Below are 6000 nucleotides of genomic sequence, written 5' to 3'. Positions count from 1 at the left end.
GTCACCCTGACACTTAACACTTTCCCTACAGAAACTAGATTATTGAATCTAACTATAGTGGAAAATAGTACCCTAACTACACTAGATATCCCTTTCCTCACACTAATAATTGCTAAATGACACTTTTGAAGCAGGCGTAACACTCTTCCACAGCCCCTGTATTACAGTGCTAGCGATTTGGCGGGGCTATCTTATATACTGGGGGGCGTATTCACTACTGATTGGCCTCTGGACCCCCTAGTCACTCCAATCACATTCCTAGCATCTTCCTGCCCCCTCAATTGGCTTTTACTGATGGTTCTGGTCCAATCACGGTTTTTTAAAGCCCAGTTCCTGTCCCATTGCATTTTGGTCGGTTCTGGTTGCCAAATTCCGAACTCGGAATTCAGCCGAATTTCTAACAGTCAATGTTCGGGTCGAACCGATGGTCGACCCGAACCGTTCGATCATCCCTACTAGGAACAGAGACAGAACATGACCCCTCTCGCTACCAGAGGACCAGATACAACTTCTAATGGCTGGTTGCTTTGTGTCTGGAACTTGCACTTGGTTACCCTTAGCAATGGCTTTACTCTTCCTTGCTTTGTGAACCCCTTGTGAATGACCTGTTTCATACCCAGTATGTACTTTACTGACCCAAAGGAGTGTTTTTGCCATAAGGTACTTATGCACCCCTTTAGTGACTTCAGACCAGACTCAGGAGACAGTTAACAAACTTTACAGAAAGTTCTTTATCTTAATAGGTAGTGCAAACACATTTTGATGCATCCATCCCTAACTAGCTACTCTAGTCTAGGAGGTGACTGCCCAGGCATACCTCGCAAATGTAAGAGTTCATTACTTGGTACAGGTCCATGCTGTGGCAGGAGAGCCCCAGGGAGCTTCTGGGTGGCTCCTGGCTGTAAAGGCTTACATCTTCTTCTGTAAGCCTCATTTTTCTGTTCCCATGTGGCTAGAGTTGGAGCAGAGCCCTCGCTGTAAAGCAGCTGGAGATTAAACCTTTGGGCTACGTTCACATCGAAGCGTTGCTATTTTACAGGCATTTTACAGCTGTTTTTGTGCAGGCATTTTTAGGTTGACAAGTAACCAATGAAAAAAAATAAAGACGCCTGTAATCTGTCAAAAAAGAAGCTCGTGAACTTTTTTGAGCGACGGGCGTTTTGCTTAAGGTGATAGAACGCTCAGATGTGAACAGGGGCCTTTGAAATGAATGGGAATTGTCTTGTATGGCGTTTTGAGAGCTGAGGCTTAGAGCACAAAAATCGCAGAAAAACATCTAGATGTGCATGTTTCTGTCTTCTTCCCATGCAGACTTCCTCTGAGCAGAGCCCTCCCCCTTTTATAACAGCACTGGGAGGGAGGGAGGGAGGGAGGGAGCCCAGAAATAGCAGGAACTGAAGAACTAGCCTTAACCCTTCCCTAACCTGAGCAGACTAGCTAGTTTACCAACATGGTGCATTCCCTTTGAAGGCAGATGCCTACAGCCTGCCTACAAGCTGAGTAACTGAAAGATGAGATCATCAATCTGTGGCTTTTCCTTTTACTGTCCAGGTACAAGCTGGGGGAGGGACAAGAACTGTAAGGCCTCTTTCATAATGATGGACCGATTGTGTCCACCTGTCAGTTTTTTTGGTGGACCCAATCGGACCATCCATTGCTCGCTATAGGGCAGGCGTATATCAGCGGACATGTGACATGACATGTGTTCACTGACACCCTCAGACATCCTATCCTGTCTGCTAAAAACAGACGGATGGGGATCCATTTCCTGTCTGGCTGGCGGATTGGATGACGGTAGGATGGAAACGTATAGGCGGTCTGTTTTTGTCCGACCGCCTCAGAGAACAGCAGGCTGTGTCCATGTCTGCTCTGCATCAGCGGAGCGGACACGGATCTGTCATCCACCTGTTAAGCGGGGAGCAGTAGAGAGAATGACCGCTGAGCAGGTGGATCCGCTGCCAGAGTCCGCCTCATGTGAAAAGGGAATAAGCGTAACTTGCTCTGCCAGATATGGTTGTGCTGCGTGGCAGAGCTGTGTAAATTTTAAGACAGAATGGACAGAAACACAAGTTCTTTGGCAGATAAACAGCTATATATATATATATATATATATATATATATATATATATACACACACAGTATATATATTGTTTAATCTGCATATTTAGCTGTTTGCCTGGCATTAAGCTTTATTTTGGGTGCTATAGATTAAATGACCCTAATATGTTGCCCCCAAAGTTACTATGCCAATTTTATTTAGCTAAAAACGAAAGTAGTTTCTTAAAGGTCAAACTGCATGAAATCACATCTAAAAATGCACATGTGAACAATGTCTTTATTGTTTTCTGTAGAGGCTGCGGTGCCTGCTGCCCACCATTTGGTACTAGCAGTATTTCTGGGAAAAGCAAGTATTCCATTGATCTAAGAGGAAGGGCCTGGTTTGGAAGACACTATGCCCTGTCTGATGTGAAATGCAAAGGTGCCTATAGTGCTCATACCTCTTATCCAGTACTTCCCATTCCAGCAGGGTCAGATCCAAACACTCTAGCTGTGTATAAGAAAATAGGCTTAGATCACTGCCATCAGAGGGAAAGTATATTTGTCAAGCTGAAGCATCTAATACAGTGGTCCCAAAACTGTGGCCCTTTTCTTGCCTTTATCTGGTCTTTGAGGCACTATTCCTCCCATTAACATTAACAATGGGACATAGTTCCTGCTACTGAAATCAACAGTGGGACACTATTCCTCCCACTGACACCAACTATGGGGCACTATTTGGATCACTGACACCAATGATGGGACACTATTCCTCCCACTGACACCAATGATGGGGCACTATTCCACTCACTGACAACAATGGGACACTATTCCTCCCACTAACACCAATAATGGGGCACTATTTCTCTCACTGACACCAATGATGTGGCACTATTCCACTCACTGACACCAATGTTGGGACACTATTCCACTCACTGACACCAATGAGGAGAAACTATTCCTCCCACTGACACCAATGATGGGGCACTATTCCACTCACTGACACCAATGAGGAGAAACTATTCCTCCCACTGACACCAATGATGGGGCACTATTCCACTCACTGACAACAATGGGACACTATTCCTCCAACTGACACCAATGATAGGGCACTATTCCACTCACTGACACCAATGATGGGGCACTATTCCACTCACTGACACCAATGATAGGGCACTATTCCACTCACTGACACCAATGAGGAGAAACTATTCCTCTCACTGACATCATAGATGGGACACTATTCCTCCCACTGACACCAATGATGGGACACTATTCCTCCCACTGACACCAATGATGGGACACTATTCCTCCCACTGACACCAATGATGGGACACTATTCCTCCCACTGACACAATGATGGGGTGCTATTATTCTCGCTGACACAAATGATCGGACACTATTCCACTCACTGGCACAAATGATGGGACACTACTCCTCCCACTGACACCAATGATGGGATACTACTCCTCCCACTGACATCAATGATGGGGCACTATTCTGCTCACTAACACCAATGATGGGGCACTAATCTGCTTACTGACAGCAATTATTGGGCATTGTTACCGACGTCAATCCATGTTCTACTCCTCTGTCTCCTTATTGGCTAACTGACTTTGATTGACAGCAGCGGGAGCCAATGGGGCCACTGCTGTGTCTTAGCCAATGAGGAGGGGAGTCCCGGATGGCTGAGACAGTCGTGGATATCACTGGATCGAGAGGGGGCTCCAGCAGTGGTGGCTGGTGCTCAAAATTTTTGGGGGGGCGCAAAAAGAAAAATGTAATAGGTATTGCTTCGCGGCAAAAAACGCGGTAAAAAATTGCGTGACTTTGAGGTCATGATACAGGCATGGCACAGATGATGGTACAGGCATGGCACAGGTGATGGTACAGGCATGGCACAGGTCATGGTACAGGCATGGCACAGGTGATGGTAAAGGCATGGCACAGATGGTATAGGCATGGCACAGGTGATGGTACAGGCATGGCACAGATGATGGTATAGGCATGGCACAGGTGATGGTACAGGCTTGGCACAGGGGATGGAATAGGCATGGCACAGATGATGGTACAGGCATGTCATAGGTCATGGTACAGGCATGTCACAGGTGATGGTACAGGCATGGCACAGATGGTATAGGCATGGCACAGGTGATGGTACAGGCATGGCACAGGTGATGGTACAGGCATGTCACAGGCATGGCACAGATGGTATAGGCATGGCACAGGTGATGGTACAGGCATGGCACAGGTGATGGTACAGGCATGGCACAGGTGATGGTACAGGCATGGCACAGGTGATGGAATAGGCATGGCACAGATGGTACAGGCATGACACAGGTGATGGAATAGGCATGGCACAGGTGATGGTAAGGTCATGGCACAGGTCATTGTACACAGGCACAGGCATGTAACACGCCCCCCCCCCCATCAACGCAGAGAGAGACCAGCGTGCGTGCCCCCTTCAAGGCACCAGACTGCGACAGTGTGCAGGCCGGCCCGTTCCCCCCCCCCCCAGAGGCATCACTTACCGGCTTGGCGGCTCAGTCTCACTGCTGCTGCGGGTCTGTCTGCGGCCTGCGGGACTGGGGCGTAGCGTCTCTGGGCTGGCTCTGCGGAGTCTGCGGACTGTTATCTCACAGCTGGAAGCTGGAACCCAATATCGACACTGCGGAGGGGGGCCGGGTGGAGAAGAGGAGAGTGCCAAGGGAGGGTGTTTTCTCACAGCGGCGTCGGAGGGAGTGTCACTCCACTCCTCGAGTCTGTCAGCCAGGTCAGGTGGTCCGTAGTCACTCCTGTAGACCGGTGTCGGTGCGTGACTGACGCACGCACCGGCACCGCCCCCATTGCGACGTCAGCGGGGTCAGCAATCGGATGTCCTGGATGATGATTGGTCCAGGCTGGAGACTGGACCAATCACAGCCAGGATTTTACGAAAGTGGGGGTGTCCTAGCGCTATGACCTGCGCCCAGGTTACGCCCCAGAAGGCAGCCAATCGGCGCCTCTGCTGGGTCGTAAACCCCCCCCCCCCCCATAGCCACCACATAGGCCGGCGAACTGGATTTTTTTTTTTAACTTTATTCTTTTTGTAAACTTTTTTTCTTTCCTTTTTTTCAGGGGGGGGGGGGGGGGGGCGCCCTGGCGCCCCCTATGCACAGGCCGCCACTGGGCTCCAGGAAGTATTAGGGGAGCTACTACACGCAGATGCATTAAGATAAAATGCATTAAGATAAAAAACCTTCCACCTTTACAATCACTTTACAATCACTTTAAAAAAAAGAGACCACAGCAGAAGCGGTTTGTCTTCAGGCTTGATAGGTAATAGGTGGATGGATCAGAGTGATTCTGATTGGTTATGTGCTGGCACGTGACGGCTTTGACCAATCAGAATCGCTCTGATCTATTTCGGCATCTCTAAGGAAAGAAGGGGAAGAAGACTGCAGTTTGCAAATCCCCAGATCCTTGCAGCGGTTGGAAAGCTAGCTAATCATCCATGGAGTTAAAGCCGAGCTCCACCCAAAAGGGAAAGCTCTGCTTGTTCGCGTCCTCCCCTCCCCTCCGCTCCACTGCCACCTTTGGCACATTTTGGAGGGGAGGGGGAGCCAATACCTGGTTTTGACAGGTACCCACTCCCACTTCTGGGTAAGATCCCCGATCTGCAATCTACGACATTCTGGCCCCTCCTTCCCCAGCTGCCTTCTGGGACACGCAGAGGCCCACAAAAGGGTAAGACCATTCAGAAAGCACAGTGAGACTCATGGATGCACAGTAGGAAACCAGCTGTGGAGCCTCATGAGGGCTTCGCTTCCGGTTTCCCTTACTTTCAATGCCGACGCCTGCACCCGAAGTCGATTGACAAATCAGCTTGGGGTGCCAACATCGCGGAATCCCTGAACAGCGAAGTGTCCTGATGTTAAAAGTCAGCAGCTACAGTATTTGCAGCTGCTGACTTTTTTTTTCCAC

The sequence above is a fragment of the Pelophylax lessonae genome, assembly GCF_965119305.1.
Source record: "Pelophylax lessonae genome assembly, chromosome: 4".
In the NCBI taxonomy this organism is placed as follows: domain Eukaryota; kingdom Metazoa; phylum Chordata; class Amphibia; order Anura; family Ranidae; genus Pelophylax; species Pelophylax lessonae.
The sequence above is the reverse complement of the archived record's forward strand: the minus strand, read 5'-3'. Positions refer to the sequence as shown.